The sequence below is a fragment of the Nothoprocta perdicaria genome, unplaced genomic scaffold (assembly GCF_003342845.1).
Source record: "Nothoprocta perdicaria isolate Ctin4 unplaced genomic scaffold, notPer1 scaffold_6, whole genome shotgun sequence".
NCBI classification, from domain to species: Eukaryota; Metazoa; Chordata; class Aves; order Tinamiformes; family Tinamidae; genus Nothoprocta; species Nothoprocta perdicaria.
The window spans coordinates 513,166-530,768 of record NW_020455865.1 but is presented as its reverse complement, the minus strand read 5'-3'; the positions used below and the strand labels follow the sequence as shown (position 1 = coordinate 530,768).

At 53.9% G+C, this 17,603-nt stretch overlaps 1 protein-coding gene across 1 annotated transcript in view; it reads left to right on the top strand.

Annotated features, from left to right (window-relative positions):
- Positions 1-1,180, top strand: part of PBX3 (PBX homeobox 3) — a 76,866-nt gene extending 75,686 nt beyond the window's left edge. Inside the window, exon 9 of the mRNA XM_026049525.1 lies at positions 1-1,180. This exon is cut by the window's left edge and continues 368 nt beyond it. The gene's annotated coding sequence lies outside the window, so the exon portion shown is untranslated.
- The last annotated feature ends 16,423 nt before the right edge of the window (positions 1,181-17,603 follow it).

Sequence of the window (17,603 nt, the reverse complement as noted above, 5' to 3'; positions counted from 1 at the left end):
GCAGTTTTAATGATGTTGGTCTACCAGTTGCCAATGACTTGGCCTTAAGGGTAAAAGTACAGTGTGAGCTTCACGTCGTGGCCGGAGCCGGCGCAGCGGACACGTCGCCTCGTCCTCCGCCTCGCGGCAGCCTGGCCGGGCCACAGGCCTCGGGCGCTTCATCCCTTCACGCTCCTGTCGGGTTGGAATCAAAGAGCTGTGCGTATGTCGGTTAACAGCACTTGCGTTCAAGAACCCTTATTCRCCACGTTTCTGTTGAGAGCCGTTGTTTTATCAATTAGATTGAATACCAGGAGCATCCTTCTTTGTTTTTTAGTTTTCTTGTGTGCTAAAAATGGCAGGGCCCTGAGCCTGCGCCCTGTATCGCGCCAGCGGACGTAGGTCGTTCGGAGAGACGAAGACCCTCGCAGCTCGCTCCTGCGCCCGCCGCCCGGGGTTTTACAGTACGAGCTGGGTGCTGCGCGCGCCTGCCGAGACCTGCCGCGTCTCCTCGGCAGCCAAAACGCAAACAAAGAGAAAAAAGAGGAAAGCAAGCACCATTGTATGGAGTGTTGTACATAGTGTAGCAAAAGAGTATTTATACATCTCACCAATCAAAACACAGCTTTATTACCTCATGCGAACTCATACGAACCAATAGACCTTCGACATGTTCTGTAGCGTAGAGTGCTCACTTACTACCTCTGAACGATACTCGCTCACGCCGTAGTTTGTCTCTTTCTTATCTTTTGGCATCCTGTAATTAACTCTTCGTTTCCCCCATGAAATGTAATGTACATTGTAATCTTTTAAAAGAAATCAGGGTTGCGTTTGCAACTTTTAAAGAAGCTAAAGCAGAAACATTGGGTCTTAGGTTTAACGCAAAAACAGTGAAACTGTTGTAAATACTGAGAAACATTTTGAATGTTCTTCATCTTGTTACTAATCCACGCAAAAAAACGACAACTCCTTGTAATGCATACGGATTCCGGCATTGGGTACTGTATCCGCCCCTGGGGACAGGGGCCCTCCTCTCTTTTGTATTGTATGCGATTCTGAAGCCGATTGACTCATGAAAATAATTTGTGGCAGTGATTCTAATGTATTAAAACGTTTCGTGTTACTTTCTAACTGGATTACACCCTGGATTGAGAAGTCTTCCTCGTGGTAGTTATATGTAGTTTCAAACATGAATAAACTTTTTGCTTTCATGATCAAATGTTGATGATGTTTCTTCCTGCTCAGCTTAACTCAGGCCTAGGAGGTGAAGCCAGCTGCAAAACGTGGATGTTGTCCCAGAGCTGGAGCCGAGYGGTTCCGCCGGCGCTGCCGCGCTCAGGAGCAAACAGCTGAGCGAGGCTCAGGAAGGGGTCAGGCCTTTAGATGAATTAAAAAAGAAAAAAAATATATTTGCTCTTGATTATCATCTTTATTTAACATTAACTTTGGAACCATAACCCTAGCGAGTGGGCACAATTGGATTATAAAAATATTTTTCTTTATTAAAAAAAGTTTTTTGGAAGGACTATATATATAAATGCTAATTTTAAATCTTTTTAATAAAGTAAAGGTCAATAACAGGTAATGGCCTATTTACCATATCTCAAGGAAATCGACTCGCAGGAAATGGGATTAGCGGTAATCACTGGCGGCAAATGGGCCCTGATGAATCGGCGGGCCCGGCGGCGGGGCTGGCGCGCGGGGCCCCCACGGTGCTGGGTGCCGCGCTGCCCGCTCGCCGCCCCTTGCGGCCCTTCTCGGGCCCTCGGCCGCCCCGGCGGCTGCGGGAGCGCGGGCGGGTGAGCGGGCAAAGGCGCCGGCAGCGGGGAGCGCCGCGCTGCCCACGGGCTGTCCTCGTTGCCGGGGTGTCCGCGCGGCAGCGGGACGCACTCCGGCACGGTTCCCCCCTGCACGGGCCTCTGCCCTCGGCCTGGCTCCCGCCAACCCCCCGACAGCCGCGGGCACCGCGCGGAGCCCCGGGAACGGCCGCAGGCACCGACGCTCCCGCCAGGCCGGGGAACGCGGCACTGCCTGCGCCGGAGCCCAGCATTCCTGTGCGGTAAAAATAGCCCCAGTCCTTGAAGATGTTTCCAGTTTGCGTTAATCAAATACATCTTTTTAAAGGATGGAATTCTTCAAAGATTGGCAAATTTTATTTTATTTCATTAGCTTTAATGTCACTGCCATATGGGCTGTGAAGAAAAGTGAACCATTAGACGAGCGGGTCGGAGTTATCAGCGTGGCACAGGCGGCTGACGCGCCAGCTCGGGCTGCGCCGGGGCGGCGGTCACGGCGCGCGCCGCTTGGAGCCGCCGCGGGCGCCTGTCCGGCAGCGGCAGCCCCGGCAGCGCGGGGAGAAGGGGCCGGGGGGGTGGACGGGACGCGGGGGCAGCCAGGCCCTGCCGAGCTGCAGGGCCAGCTCTCGGTCTCGCAGCCAGGGCCGCCGCMAGGCGACGGATCCCAGCCCCGTGTGAGGGAGACCAGAATCAGGCCCAGCCCTGCGGCACGAGCAGGATCCACTGCCTGGAGCAGCCAGGGTGGAGGGGAGGCGGCTGCCTGCCCAGCTGAGGCTGCATCGCTGCATCCGTGTCCATGGTGGTGGGACAGGCTGCGCCGAGGGCTCCGAGACGCTGCGCAGGAGCGGGTCCCGGAGCAAGCCTTCCTCCTCCTGCTCCTCCTCCTCCTGCTCCTCCTCATCATCCTGCTCCCTCCCGCAGGAGGGTCTCTCCTCCCGGCGAGGCTCCGGCCGAGGCTCCGGGCCACGGCGCGGGGCCACTTCCCACCCGCCGAGGTCACCTCTTCCCGCTCTCTATTGGGATAATAAAGGGCCGCATTTTTCTGGGTAAAATTCAGCCTATAGAGCACGCGTCATTAAATATGGAAATCCAGAATTTTATTAGCAATCTGCTAGATCTGAACTGACGCCAATTAAACAAAAAAGATATCATTTATAAAAAGGCAGAGTTCAAGTTGTATTAAATATGAAATGCAATTTTCTGCTGGTTGTGATTTATTACCGGTGGTACATTGTTCAAAGAAGCATGTTATATTTCAATAGAGAAATATTGTTTATTCATTAATATTTTAAAACTTGCTTATTGCTGTGTATGACTCTCCTGCAGAATGAAACTTATGATTTAAAACATGAATTAATAAACACATTTGAAAGTGTTAGACAGTATCATAACCACTCATTTTTCATTTTACCAGGAGCATATTAAACTTTCATAATTCCGCGTGTACCATTATTTTCCAAACAAAGGTGAGGCGAATCCACTGGCAATCCCAGGTAAGGCCGAGGGGAGCGGTGGCTGCTGCCGGGATGAGCCTGGTCCCTTTGGGGCTGCAGTGCCCAGCGCGGCCGGGTCGGGCTGGCGCCCCAAGGGAGCCTGAGCGCGCAGGGCCCCGCTCCGTGCGGCATCGTCCCCTCGGCCGCGGCTGTGCGGGGCTGTATGGGGCCATATGKGGCTGTGCGGGGTTGTGTGGGGCTGTGTGGGGCTGTATGGGACTGCAGGGGCTGCAGGAGCCATGGGAGCTGCATCATCTGCCCGTGCTGCAGTCGTGCCGAGCGCAGGATAACGGATCCGGATGGAGAGCCAGAGGCACCGGCACCATCGCGCAGTGGCCGCTCACACGTGGCAGCTCGTGGATGGATGGGTGGGACGGGATGCAGGGGACAGAGGGCAGGACAGGGCACAGGGATTGGGGTTGGGAGCGGGTGACTCCAGGGGATGCCCTGCTGGTGCCTCAGGCCCSTCCTGGGAAAAACACAAGAGCCTTCCCTTTTCCAAGAGCACACCGGGATGTGCTGGCCAGAGGCTCCAACCACAGGATCCACTGCACCTGGCTGAGCTGTCGAGTGGGATCCACCACTTCCCGCTTCCCAGCGGGTCCCATGGGAGTCACCACCGGAGCTGCTCCCGCTGGCGCCACATCCCACGGGGTGGATGTTGCCCAAAGCTGCAGGAAATGCAGCAAAAGGGCAGCGCGCTCTGCCAAGCGACGGCCCCCGGCACCAGGACGGGCCGGACCCAGCGCAGASCCGTGCGCAGGGCCCCGCTGCGCCCGCAGAAACCCGCAGCTCAGGCCCCTGAGTAACTTTCCCTTTGTTATTTTTATTTATAGTGTGCTATTAATGTCCTCTTGAGCCAAGGACTCCAGGAAATGAAATAATAGAAAAGGCCCCACTTTGAAATGCACCCAGGCATTTATTGTGAGTAAGTGAAAAAGTAACATGAGCATTTAAAGAAAATATAGGCAGATAAATTGTGTTTTAAGGAAAATATAATTGGATATAATTTCTGCTTCATTCAATTAGATATTTATTTTTTTATTGACTTATTTTATTTATAATAAGAAGCTTAAGCTGAAATTTAATTTTGCTGATATAAATATATGTTTTCATAGAAAATTTGGCATTTAAAAACGTTATCTGAGATGCTACTGGCTTTGATAAAATCCTTCTGTAAGGATTTCTTTTAAATATTTCCAACCTCAGACAATATGAAGCTGCAGATATAATCGTCATTACCATAACAATTAGCATTATTCTAATTAATGGGCAGGGCTAATGGCAATGCAGCCACATGGAAAACGGGCCCTTTCTGCATCCTGGAGTCCTGCCGGGTTTTGCTGGGGAGGCAGCCGTGGAGCGCCTCCGGATGGGACAAGCGCTTCCCTCTGGAGCTGCTCCCACCAGCTCCGCTCCTCCCTTCGGGCCTGGGAATGCAGGCAGGACAAACCCTGGCCCAACCTGCCTGCACAGCGCTCCGCCTCGTGGTGTCTCAACCCGCCGTGTTCTTTACCTACAGATTTCCACAAATTGCGCTTTATTTGTCCTGTTCACTTGCTTTCTCCTCTCATTTCCCTCAATTTTCACTGCAGAGGAAGGAGGAGACACTTCAAACAAGAAAAAGAAAAGCAGATCTGAAACCTCCGGCCGGCGCCTGCAATAGAGGCAGGAGGACTCCAGCGGGCTCCGTGTTCCTGGGCAAACCTCCGCTTTGGGAAGGGGTGTTTGCTGGTGGTGGGAAGGGTGCCTGGGGTCCCTGCGCAGCCTGTGCCGACCCGCACGAGGTCACCGCCAGTCCCTCTGCTCGCGCACGTGGATTCTTGGGAGTTTGGGGGATCTTTGGGGAAGCCAAGTGGAGATGAGTTTGCAGCAGGCCCCAGCAAGCCTGCGGACCAGCAGCTCTGGGTGTTTTGTGCAAATTGTTCAATGTTTTGAAATGTTTCCAGAGGCTGGGGCTGCAGTGCTCCCGGCTCTGGAATGGGGAGCGCGCTGCAGGATGCCCGGCTTCTGCTTGCCAGCCCATCTGAGGGAGCTGAATAATGGGGCAGATCTGATTGATTAGAAAAACTCCCCTGCTAAGGTCCTTAATTGGGGAGTTTCTACCTGCCCGATTACGGCGAGAGCTCCACGAAGCGCCGCGCGGCTCCGCGGGGACGCGGCCCTGCCGGAGGGTGCGCGGGGCCGCCCAGCTCGCAGGGCTTCCCAGCGCCCAGATCCTCTCCTCCCGGCTCGCAGGGCTTCCCAGCGCCCGGATCCTCTCCTCCCGGCTCGCAGGGCTTCCCAGTGCCCGGATCCTCTCCTCCCACTGCAGCTCCGGCCTCGGCGGGATTGTCCTCGCCGCGGCCCCACCGGTGCCCCGGGGGTTAAGGAGAAAACCTCACAAGAGCCGAAAACTATGGATTGAGCAAAATCCCCCTGTCAGCTCTCCGTGATTTTGCTGAGAGCACTTGGACATGCTGGCATTGGATTTACAAATTGAAAATCATTAATAATTCTAACCAGGCTGTGATAAATCTGAGATCAGTCTCGATGAACCTGGACACCATTTCATAAATCAAAAAGATTACTTAGGAATTTTTTAAAATCTGACGTCAAAATGTCATGGTTACTAATGGTTTTTGTAGATCTCTTACAGTGATATATCATTTATCTACGCTACATCTAAAATGTGACACCAGGGCAGAAATGTGATGTCTTTAATATCATGAATACATTTTATCCCATAATAAAGGTATTAACAACTTCTTGCTGTGACTTGTACTTGAAGCTCTGCGCCTGATTTAGTGCCATTGTTATCGCATTACCCGATGCCCCCAAACGGGCGCCGCAGCCGCGCGCCGCGCCGAGGAGGAGCCGGGACGCGGCCCCGTGCCAGGCACTGCTCCCCGGGCTTCCCGGCTCCGGGATTCCGGCTCCAGCGCCGGGCGTCGGATCCTCCCCGAGGGAGCTGCCGGGGACACCTGCAGCCACAAAACCGCTGCTTTCTAAGAACAAGCGGCTCCGCTATTCCCGTTTCAGGAGCGATTTGCAGCCGTCGCGGGGCCGGGCTCCCCCCGCGCGCAGGCGGGAGCTATCGGCGCTGCGCAGGTAGCCGAGGAATTTAAAGCAAAGCTTTATGGGCAGAGATTACATTCAGAGGCGAACAAACGCCGGCACCGCCACTATGCAAAGCGAGTGACAAAAATGTAAAAATCCTCCCCGCGTTTTGAAGGGAAATATATCTTTCTTTCTGCATGGTTCCCATGAAAAATAGGCTTTTTTATTTCCCTTTTTCATGCTAGGAAATTAATATTTGCCTTTAAAAAAGATTTGGTGGAGGTTTGCGTGAAGGTCATTAGCAATCTCGCCAGGGAATAAAAGAAAGGAGTGATTGAAATCTGCATGGGCTTGTTACTCATTTGTGGCTTTGCTTTACACCTAACATTTTTATTAAGAAAATAATACTTTGGGGCTGGTAATTGTGTCGCCAGCTGGGCCGGGGAGGGGAGAGGAGGAGAGTGGAGTGCTGAAACCTGCTATTTATGTCCCTGCTAGGTGCAATTCTGGGCAGGTTTGTATGGTAAATCTCCTTGAGCTGTCCCCAAAGTCACCCTGGCGCAGTGCACCGCTGCCCGCTGCCCCCCGGCCCCCGGCTCCCCTTTGCCCGTTTCGGCTCCGTTCAGCCCCGGAGCCGTGTCCGGGTGAGACGCGAGCTGCCGAGCGCCGGGTTTGCAAGTCGTGCTGGAGATTTGCATCACGCCGGGAAGCTGCAACCTGGCATGGGCTTGGGAAGCCTTTTGGAGGGATCATTAAGGGTATTTCATTATCTCCATATTGCCAAGGTCAGGCTGTCCATATTTCCTCTTTAGTACTGCGATGGGAATATGCCACGACTGTGGTATAATAGACCAGAAAATGTCCACACTGGGAATGATGGTAAATCAATAAAAACTCATCAATATAACTCCCACTTTCCCAAGGTACCACAAACAGCCTCAAGTTTGTAATTTACTTACGTATCTTCACCTTTTTCCCAACATTTTTTACACCAACTCCTGAACTTTTTGTCCGTGTAAAATCTTTACGAGAGACAATATATAGAGGGACCAAAATGCTTTATTGAAAAGGCTATTGATTTCTGTGGCCGAGCCGCTTGCGCGGCAGCCCTGCGGCGCTGCGCCGGCTCGAGCTTCCYGCCGAGGACGGCCGGCCGGTCTCGGGCACGGCAAGGTCCTTGCCCAGCTCCTCCTCGCTCCGCGCTGTCACACCCACGCCCTTTTTCCGCTCCTTTTCCTTTCTTTTCCCCTTCTTGGTCTTYGCTCTCCTCCTTTCTGGTTCCCATTGGCCCTATTGGCCACCGGGGCGGTTTGTGCTGCGGCCGAGCTGAGCGYGCGGGGCGGCCACGGGCGACGGGAGCGGCGCAGCCAGGGAGCCGCTGCGGGAACCGGCTGCAGGAGCCTCGTGGGGACTGGAGCGGGACGTGGGGGCTGGAGCGGGACGTGGGGCTGGAGTGGGACATGGGGCTGGAGTGGGACGTGGGGCTGGAGTGGGACATGGGGCTGGAGTGGGACGTGGCACCGCAGCCTCTCCACGTGCTGCCCGTGTCCCTCCCGCCCGTGAGCTTCTCCTTTCTCACTTCTGATTTTTATGGCTTTGCATTTACAAGTCTAATCAGGGAGAGGCAGCCGGATGGAAGAGCGCAATCACTCAGCATGGATTAGCAATAGGGTCAATAGCCCACGAGTGTCTGCAGCATCCGCAGGGCAGGTGCCGGCATGGATGGGAGCTGGGGCTGGTGCCGTCACCAGTGCCTTTGGGTGCTGGTGCCTTTGGGTGCCAGTGCCATTACACAGGTGATGGCAAATGCACGAACCCGGCTGCTCCTCACAGCTCAACTGAGTTCTTAWATTGCCAGCAAACCTAATTTGTTGCAAAAAGAAAGGGAAAAATCAACTTTGTTATATCGCTGTGCATATATATACATCTATATTTCCTATAGAGGTATATCTATATATGATATATCTTCCTGCCAGTGAGATCCTGGCGAGAACAGACTTCACTGGGGCTTTTAGCGCCAACCAAGAGCAGAGGCGGCTGCGGGGCCGGCCGGGCCGAGCGCCCCAGGGCTCTGCACGTTCCGCCTGCGCCGGTGCTGCCCGCACCCGGCTGAGCGCCGCTCTGCTCGCCCGGCCCGGCCCGGTCTGTCCCATCCTGGCCTGTCCCATCCCGTCCCATCCCGGCCTGTCCCGTCCCGTCCCGTCCTGTCCCGGCCTGTCCCGGCCCATCCCTCCGGCCGCCGCGGACCCTGCCTGCTCCTTCCTTCTGGTTGCCAGAAGGGTGAAATCGGTCGCCGGAGTKGAGCCTGCAGTTACAAGTAGATGCCATTTTGGAATCCGATGTGATGCAAAACTCAAACGTCCACCAGGTTTCCTAGTGGTCAGAAAGCATTTCCAAGGCACAAATGCTCAAAATCACTGCTGAAGATTACAGCTGGATAAAAGTATGCCACATTTCTATAACTGCTGCATACCTAATAACAGATTTACTATCAGCTGAAGAATAGATTGGTAAACACAGTAAATTAAATGCTCTGCAGCAGTTTATTGAGCTCCCAGGCCGCGGCACGGAGGCCGCGAGACCCGAGCCAGCCTCCCGTTTCCGACCTCATCCTCAAGCTGCCGCTGCCCCGGTGCGGGATCCGGGGTCCGGAGCCGCTTGGACGGGCTGGGCCGGTGCCGCAGGCGGCCACGGGCYGTAACTCAGCAGCCTCCACCCTCCTGCGCCGCGACATCTATATAAATATTGTTAATAGCACTAACATAATGTTAAGTCAGGTTTTACTGGACTCCCTCATACACCCTCTGGATTTATTGGCCATCGGTTCTGAACGAATCGCTGTGAGCCCCGGCTAGCCACGGGTTCGGCTTTCGGGTTGTCCCCCACTCTGAGCTTGGGCCCCATTCCCTCCCCAGACCCAGTCCATCCTCGGATAAATCTTGCCGAATGAAATATTTATTAATTTTCCTAACCAGTGTTGATCTCATAAATTACCAGGACTTTTTCATGCAATGGTTATTAACATCCCTGGCTGTATGTTAATGGCTTATTGACCAAATATGGGCTAATTAGACCCTGGGAGCACTGGCCACTGTGATCTATGAGAAGCAAATTTGGCCCTTATTACACCAATGACCTGTTTAATGTCTCCTGATGAATTTAAGGTGGATTCACAGGCAAAATTTGTTTCGAGGAGCTGCCCTCCAATTAATGAGCAGAAAGATTCCTGCATAAAAACCTATCGATCCTGAAAAAAATATTAACAAAAATCATTTTTTGCAACTGGTGATTAATTGGCTAAAACCACGTTAGCCTGAGACACACCGGGAAACAGGGGCAGTCAGATCCTCCCTGGGGTTCACACCGTGGTCCTCGCCTTCCCCCCGCTTGTCAGCCGCGCCATGGAGCTGATGTGGGCGCTTTTGATGTGGGTGTTTTTGTGGAATTTAAACATTTGGCTGCTGCTGGGAGCGAGGAAGCCGGGCTCGAGCTCCTGAGCCTGGTTTCTATCTGCTAGAGCAGGGGTTGCACAACTTTGTGCCCCTTCCTGGCTCACCTTGCAGTGCTTAAAACCAAGGCAAAGATAAAGGCTCCAAATGAAGGCAGAAAGGCCAGGCACGTGGTTYGTCCAGGGCTTAAAAATTAAATAAAAAGAAGGAAAAATGTAGTTTTCTTCCCGGTGTCTCCTGAGTTCAATGGAAAATGTTTTGCATGTTCCCCAGAGCCCAGCGAGAGCCTTGTCTCCTCTGCAGCTGCCCTGCATGGTGCTTGAGCCCAAACCAGGCAGAATCTGCCTCAAAAATTCACCCCACTCCTGGCCCTGTGTCCCCTCTGCCCCAAGCCAGCTCTTTCTCCCCATGGCAGGKCACAGAAAAGAGTAGGTGCAGATCTTAACCTCTGTAATAGGCACTAAATCACATATATTTGTTTTCCTCTGTGCTGGGAAAATGTCCCTGAGGAAGCATGTTAAATTTGGGCTTTAAAAGCACCAATTTAGCTATTATGAGTTTTCTATGCTTTTTCTATTCAGGGAATGTTTGGCTTGAATCAGTATGTAGAAGAAATAAGATCAGCTCAAGTGTTTTAAAGCTGATTGACACCTTGGGTTTTTTCCCTTGTAATCTGAAGCGAAGGAAAAAATATAAAGGGAACCAGACGCTCATTTAAAAGAAATTATTTCCTTGCCTACAGTCCCCGAGCAGGGCTGCCTGCGCGGGAGGAGGGGAGCTCCTTGAGCGCCTTTCACGGCTCCTCTTTCACATTGATTTGGTCGGCGTTTCGGTGGCAGACGAACTGCATTTCATCAGAGTTTAGAGGAAATTCAAAGCGAAGTTAAGGAAGTTGCTGTAAATGAGAAAAAATCTCACGGAGAGGCCCTTTCCTTGCGGCGGGTGCTGCGGGGAGTGGGTGGCAGYGGCGCCGGAGCAGCGAGCGCGGCTCTTGCAGGAACAGTGACCCCCAATGGCAAGCACGGCCCGGGATCTCGGSATGYTCCAGGATGCTCCAGGATGCTCCGGGCGCTGGGAACAGGTCCTTGTTCCGGACCCGCCAGCGGCTGGGCTGGGCTCCGGTTCTGCGCTCCGTCCTCCCGCTCAGCTCGCGGCTGTGCTGCTGCCTTCCCACCCGGAGCAGCAGGGCCCGAGCAGGGACCCCCATCCCCGGGGACCCCCCGGGACCCCCCGGGGACCCCCCGCCCCGCGCTCGCAGGGACCGCGCGCTCTGCGGGCAAGGCCGCCTGCCTGGGCGCCCCTCAAACCCAGGGATCCGCCCGGGATGAAGCCTCTGTCACTCAAGTCAGCCGGAACTAAATGTTTGGATGGATGAAAAAATGGTTCATTGAAGAAAATCTTGAAATAATGGGACTAATAAGTTGCCAGGAGAACTGTTTACAGGGGCCTAAGTGAAATTATCATAAAGCTGGAAGAAAAACRATTTTTGACCCACATCTTCAATTCTTGCTTAGTCAAGTTATGCAGACAAATACATTATATAATGGGACGTATTTATAAAATAAATCTGATTAGTGATGTTGGTGTCTCACACAACCTCCGTCCAGCGTTAAATCAGATTAATTTATAGGTGATTTTGTTGATGAGCACACGCTGGTGCTCCCATGGTGTGAATTTCAATAACTTGCTTTCCTCTTTGGAATCCATAATTCTATTATTTGAGACACTTCATTGTTATAGATAACACATTTTAAGTGATATTATTTATGCCATTTCATCTTGTCACTTAAGTTCTGGCTCAAGTTCATTAATGTATTGTGCTCCTCTTGGTACAAGAGGGTGCAGCGAGAGCAATCGATTTAAAGTCCCCATAATGACTGATGATATCATGCGTGTTTACCGCCCTGACACCGAGGACGAGATGCTAATGCTGCTGAGATAAACATGATGTCATTTTATGCAATTAAACACTTAATATAGAGCAGGTAATGATTTGGTAAGCTTGGCACATGCAAGCAGTGGCTTTTAATCTTATTAACAGGCGCGGGGTGACGCCATAAGTGATATATACACACCCCGGCGGTATCAATAAGGAGATCTCTTAGGGCCGGGTCATGCTGAATGGTGCATGCTGCACAGATTTTATGTGGCACAATTAACAGAACTGCGTTACAGCTGCCGTGCAGGAGAGGGGCCCCATGAGCACGGTCGTGCCATGCACGCAGCCAGCAGAATGCAGCGCCTGCAGTTCCCAYAGYGCCTGCAGTTCCCACAGTGCCTGCAGCACCYGCAGSACCYGCAGCACCYGCAGCACCCRCAGSACCTGCAGSACCTGCAGCACCCRCAGCACCTGCAGCACCYGCAGCACCYGCAGCACCCGCAGCACCYGCAGCACCYGCAGCACCYGCAGTGCTGTGCTCACCACCCCGGCCSCACAGAGCTGCTTCTCTGTGCAGCGACACGAGGGGAGCCTGGGGAGGCGGTCGGAGCTGCTGGCCATGGACAACATGGGGCAGAGCTCCCAGGAGCAGGTCCCCCAGATCCCCCTTAGATCTGGCTCTGCAAAGGGTGAAACAGCTTCGCATTTCTGGCCTCACATCATTTTCGGGCCATGGCTGCCATTAGAGAGGCTCCAGGCCAAGCAGAGATGATCCACGGAGCTGTGGAGTGGTGTCTCCTTATGGAGCATCCCGGGGCCGGAGCCACCCTGGGCCTGGCAGCTGCTGCCGAGAGCGGCTGCCTTTTTGCTTCATTTAACCTCGAATCAAACCCTGTCCCTGGGTCAGGAGATGCTGATCCATGAGTAATCCAGCGGTGGCCGTTGCGCAGATCCCTTTGCAGAGCAACCCGCTGCCAGAGGGGACCTGCTGTCCCGTCCTGTCCCGTGCCATCCCCACGCACATCCCAGTGCCCGTCCCGTCGCTCCGGGCCGAGCTCTGCTGCATCCCGGTGCCTTTGGCAGCCGCCAGCCCCAGCTCACGTTAGTGCCTTATCAACAAGCACTCGAGCAGCAAACGCTCTTCGGGTGACATTTAATGAGTTTGGAAACGGGAATCCGGCCCTGCTGTTGGAGGAGACAGCAGCAGGAATTTCAATGAGGGCCTATGTTTAATAAAAGGTTAACAAATTTTAATTAAATTAAACCAATAAAGTCCAATATTTGCCTAGCGCACTGGGCTGTGTTTGGGTAGGAACAATGCGGCACATCCTGCATGTGCTGCCTGGCTCCCCATGCCCCGCGTGGAGCAGTGCCCAGAGCCTGCGGGCACCAGGGCACGGGCAAACGATTAGGACACGCTGCGAGGAGGCTTCATGGGCAATAAATGTATTTCTTCCCAAAGAACTGGAGGAATATTTGGATTATTGCATTTATTAGAGCGCTCAGCAAATGTGTTACACCCATATGACAAATAAATGTGATGGTTTCAGATTTCATTAGGCAGCCCCAGGCAGCTGCGCTTTGTCCCAGCTACAAATGAGCAGGGTCTCTGTCATCATTCCTTAATGGTCATTTTTGCATCAGTGRTAATGAATGCGCCGCGCGGCCGGCATCGTCCTTAACCCTTCCATGCATCCATGCATTTTTTGGCCTCATCCCAATTCCCAAGTCCTTGTCCCAGGTCCCATCCAGGGTCCTGATCCAGGTCCTTATCCTAGGTCCCACTGCAGTGACCTGTCCCAGGTCCCAGCCCTGGTCCCGCTGGATGCAGCCGCTCTGGGGAGCCGGTGCTGCCTCCGGGCAGAGGAGCGTGGTGCTGTGTGGGGAGGTGGAGACGGACAATAATTGCTTTTTTTTCTTTTTTTTTTTTTTTTTTTAAATTTACCAGTGTCAAAACCAATCTGAGCAGCGGATGCATATATTTAAATTAAAAGTAATTAAAAATATGCTGCCAGAAAAATGCATGATGGATTCAATGCAAGAAAATGAAGTAATAAAATACTTTATGGATTAACTCATATCAGACTGTTTTGCAAATTTATTTTTCATTATGTTACATCCATATCAGATAATGTCTGAATTTATTAGGCTGCCCTGAGGCAGGCGGCGGCGGGAGCCTTCGCAGCCCCCGTGGGGTCCCGGTGCCCGGCGAGGAGGTTTCTGTCATCATTTCTTAGTGGTCACTTCACCTCGGTAATAATGAACGAGTCAAGCAGGGCTGTTATTTTCTTTAATCTCCTTCCTCATATTAAAAAAATAGAGCCAGCCACATCATTATTGCAACAGGCCCAGAGGACTATTTCCAGGTCATTACTCCGGTTCGTCTGCGCGTCTCAAGGTCCTGGCGGGTTTGGGGTTATATGCAATAAGGCGTTCGCCGACAACATTTCCCTYGAGCCCTAGGTGTTAATGAGAAAGATTTTCCATGCATCTGTTGGCGCTGGGCAGCTTCAGGAGTCACAACGAGACGGGATTTCCCTGGGCACGACAGGGCCGCGGGAGCCGCTCCCCAGGGCACAGATACTGGGGGCTCTTCCCCACTTCTGGCCCCCGTTGCTCTGCAGCACGGGGGCAATTGCGGAGCTGCAGGATGGTGCCGTGGCCCCAACGGCACCGCCGGCCGAGCCCCGGCCCGCAGCTCCCCACGTGCTCCTGGAGCAGCGTCAATTTTCACATGTGTAAAAATGACAGAATATTAACAAAAGCATTGATTTTCCTATTTATTTTTATGCATTTTATTAACTAAAACACTTTAAAGTGTAACCACTGTGCATTAAATTTACTCTGCAGTGTTGGATATGAATCTCAAACAATAAAACAAATTGAATTTACCACGTTCTCTCTAAAGCCGAAAACGAGGGGGCGCGCAGTGAAGCGCTGCGTGCGCTGCCGCACACTGCCCCCTGCGGATGCGGCGCCGGCCCCGCGCCCCGGCGCGCCGCGTTTGGACATTTGCAGACATTTCACCCCAAAGAGCGTCAGGCCTCGATCCTGCAGAGCCGCCCGGGGCCGCTTGGTCCCGGCTTCAGGGAGGAGGAGCTGCCAAATCCTTGGAGACTCCCCCAGCCCCCATGGGAGAGCGGGGATGGGCGCACACCGCTTGGATMGTGCAGTGCAGCCAATGGGCATTAGCTCTAATCGTCACAGTCCTGGTGTTTAACGTGTCTGTGCAATGAAATTAATAAAATATACCCCRCAGTAAGTGTAATTTAGCTGTTTGGATGCTCATGTGCTGCGTGGCAGCTCCTGCTGGCTGCTGCAGCGGGATGGGGCTCTCCCTGCTTCCAGCTCCTCCCTGCCTTGGAAACCGCCTTGGGACGCACCTTGGCATGGGCTTTTTGTGCCTCATCAGGAGCCTCCCGGGATCAGCCCAGCGGGATCGGTTCCATCATCCCTATGAAAACTCCCAGCTTCAAGTTGCTCTACTTCAAGGCTTTTTTTTTTTTTTTTTTTTTTTTCACTTAAAAGGGAAAAGGAAGCATGTAATAATTTTGTTATTATCCCTGGTTATAATTAATGGGGAATTGTGTATTTATTCATCTCTTACAAAGCACACGGAAATTGTACTTGGCCACAGCGTGTAAATTGTGCTGTAATTGCAGGAAAATTTATAGTTTTTATACTTCCAACAAGTTAGCTTCTAAATCACACAACCCCCATGTAAATACTTTAAAATTATTCAGTAATTACTTATTTACATTGTAATTAAAACAAGTAATTAGCATACATTTGCCCAGGATTTACATACTTATTTGTGAAAATAGTTCCTTGGCAGATGCAAAAGAAATCTTCAGCTGATGATAAACCAGAAATCCCAGGAAGSAGAGGTGCTGCGGCTGGCGCGGGGTGTCCATGCGGCTGGGGCATCCGTGCATCCTGGCCCGTATGCCCAGCTTTCCCGTGCTACGCTCGCTCTGGCGACTTCCCAGTGCCCCTTTGCCTGCAAGGCCACGAGTGAGCGGGGCTGGGAAGCGCCCGGCTGCCTGGGAAGCAGTCCCTGGATTTGGGAGCCGGCACCGCTCYGGCCACGCCGCAGCTCCTTCCTGGCCTGCACTGCCCTTATCGCCCGTGCTGCGTTATTGGATTTCTCCAAAGTCTCCCTTTATCCTTATTAATGCAGTGAAGGCGGCAGCAAGGCACGATAGCATCTAACATTGGATAAAATCACAATTTGTCCTCCTCCTCCTCGGTGCAAACGCCACCGGGTTGAACTGTACAAACAAATACGCCTAACTGGGGACGCGCGGGATGATGAATGGGCCGGGTGCCCCCCCAAGGTGAGCGGGGGCCCGTGAGCAGCATGCAGACGTGCGCGCCCACGGCTCAAGGGCAGCGCGGCCGGGCACCCGCGCCGCACCAGCTCCTTCCTGCCCGCGCTGCTGCCAGTGGGGAGCACCCTGCAGTGCACCCGCTGGCACCCTGTTCTGCTGTGCTCCTGCTGGCACCGCGTCCTGCTGCACTCCAGCTGGTGCCTGTGCCCTGCCACATTCCTGCTGGGATCTGTGCCCTCTTGTGCTCTCACTGGCACCATGGCCTGCCGCATTCCTGCTAGCACCGTGTCCTCCTGCACTCCAGCTGGTACCTGTGTCCAGCTGCGCCCCCCGGTTGTCCACGTCCCATGGTGCTCCCCCCAGCTCCGAGCATCCTGCTGCGCTCCCGCCCACGAAGAGCATCCTGTGGGTGCCGAGCATCCTCCCGCACTGCAACCAGCACTGAGAATCCCCTCACGCTCCCGTTGGCGCCGAGCATCATCTCATGCTCCTGCCAGCGCAGAGCATCCTGCCACGGATGCTGTTTGGGGTGGCCGCCAAGGACCCTGCGTGGCCCCGTGCAGCAAGGCCTGGCACCCCGCAGGCTGGCACTGCCCTTGCAGTGCAGCACAGCTCCTCACAGCTCTTTAGATGTGCTGGGTAATTTAATCCACTCACTGTGGAGAGGGGGAAAGCTGAGAATGGAACCTCGCTAGGAGAGAAAATAGCAAGTCTGTTCAGCAGCTTTAAAATATATTGCTAATGTATTATTGAATTGTTTGTATTACCGGATTGGCATATGGTGTAAAACATTCTCCTTTTTTCAAGTTCTCATCTTCAATATTGAGCAAATAACACAGAACTTGGCGTCAGGCGAGGAAAGGGAAGGCTGCTCTCCCGCCTGCAGCGCTGGGGAGGCCGGGCAGGCACRGCCGGGCAGGCGTTCCCGGCTCCCGCAGCATTCCCAGTGCCGGCTCCCGTGGCGAGCCCAGAGCGCCCAGCAGCCCCGCGCCGGTAACGAGGCCCYGTGGCCCTGCGCCGGTAATGAGGCCCCGTGCAGATATTGATAGGACGGAGCAAAAGGCCAAGGTGCAGTAAGGACAGTGGCGCGCGGGTCTCACTCCATTTGCTTTTCACACCAAATCCATCACGCTAATGGGTCACCTTTCGCTGGCAGCTCATGATTACCTGCTTATCCGCGCGGGGCCGGCGCGCGGGGCGCGTGGGGATTGGGGTCACGACGGCGGCGCCGCTCGCTCGCTGCCCCAAGGACGCACGGGCCCCGGACGGGAGGAATCTGCCCGTGCCCGGCCCCGCTCCCGTGCGTCCCCACTTTGTATTCACACGCCAAAGTGAGGCGGCGCTGGAGGAGCGAGCGTTGTCGTGCCGCACCGCTCTGCCATGGGCGCACTGAAGCGTGTCCCGTGGGACCTCAGTGTGCAGCCCTGCCCGGGGCTGCAGCGCCTTCCCGGCCGTGCGGGGACGGGATGGACGCGGAGCCGCATCCCCTGCTCCTGCGCTCCGAGGGGGACACGTGGAGCGGGAGGCACACGGCGCTGCCTGCGTTCTGCCGCCTCCCTTGAGGCTGCCGCGCCAGCACCGGCCAGTGCCAATTATTTCAATAGAAATAATAGAAAAATCTGGCCTTGGAAGACAGA